Raw genomic sequence first — 794 nt, 5'->3', positions numbered from 1 at the left:
AGAACTTAACCCAAAACAGTGGAAGACCATGTTACAAAGGCTATGGCACTACCCAAGATTAGAGAACAAAGGTTTGATTTTAGTGTCTTTCTCCTAGAAGAACTGCTAATCATAGCTAAAGTCTCTTCTGCCGTTACAAAGAGGAAAGTAGCCACTGAACAATTACGGTGTAGTAAGAAGAGTTGTTCGGTAATCTCAGTGTTGTCAGGTGTATGAGGACAGAGGAGCGTATGTAAAGAATAGGCCAGACTATTCGGTGTGTGTGTGTGTGAGTAGGCAAAGTAAAATTGAACCGTAATTTTAGTGGATGATCCAATGTACTATATGCCTTTAAATGTATGATAAACATTAACAGATGCTAAAGGCAGACTGATTAAGGAAAGGGGGTTCGCATTTAGTTCTTTCCAGTCCTGGAAAATCAGATTAAGAACAAATAGAGGGACTCTGGTCTCTGGTCCTCTTAAAGAGAGAGAGAGAGAGAGAGGGAGAGAGAGAGAGAGAGAGAGAGAGAGAGAGAGAGAGAGAGAGAGAGAGAGAGAGAGAGAGACCCCCACGAACGTTTTGTGATTCCTCCAATAACAAATCACCAAGTTCATTTCCTGAACCCCACTGTCAGGAAATACTCACAGGCTTAATATCGGAATGTGATATTAATGTCCTAAATATCAAGGAGTGTCCCACCTTGCAGTGTCCCGCCTGGGAGTCTCCCATCTTCGAGTGTATCATATTGGAGTGTCCCATCTTCGAGTGTCCCATCTTGGAGTTTCCCATCTGGGAGTGCCCCATCTGGGAGT

Source organism: Palaemon carinicauda, chromosome 22 (genome assembly GCF_036898095.1).
Source record: "Palaemon carinicauda isolate YSFRI2023 chromosome 22, ASM3689809v2, whole genome shotgun sequence".
In the NCBI taxonomy this organism is placed as follows: Eukaryota; Metazoa; Arthropoda; class Malacostraca; order Decapoda; family Palaemonidae; genus Palaemon; species Palaemon carinicauda.
This window is presented reverse-complemented; position numbering follows the sequence as displayed.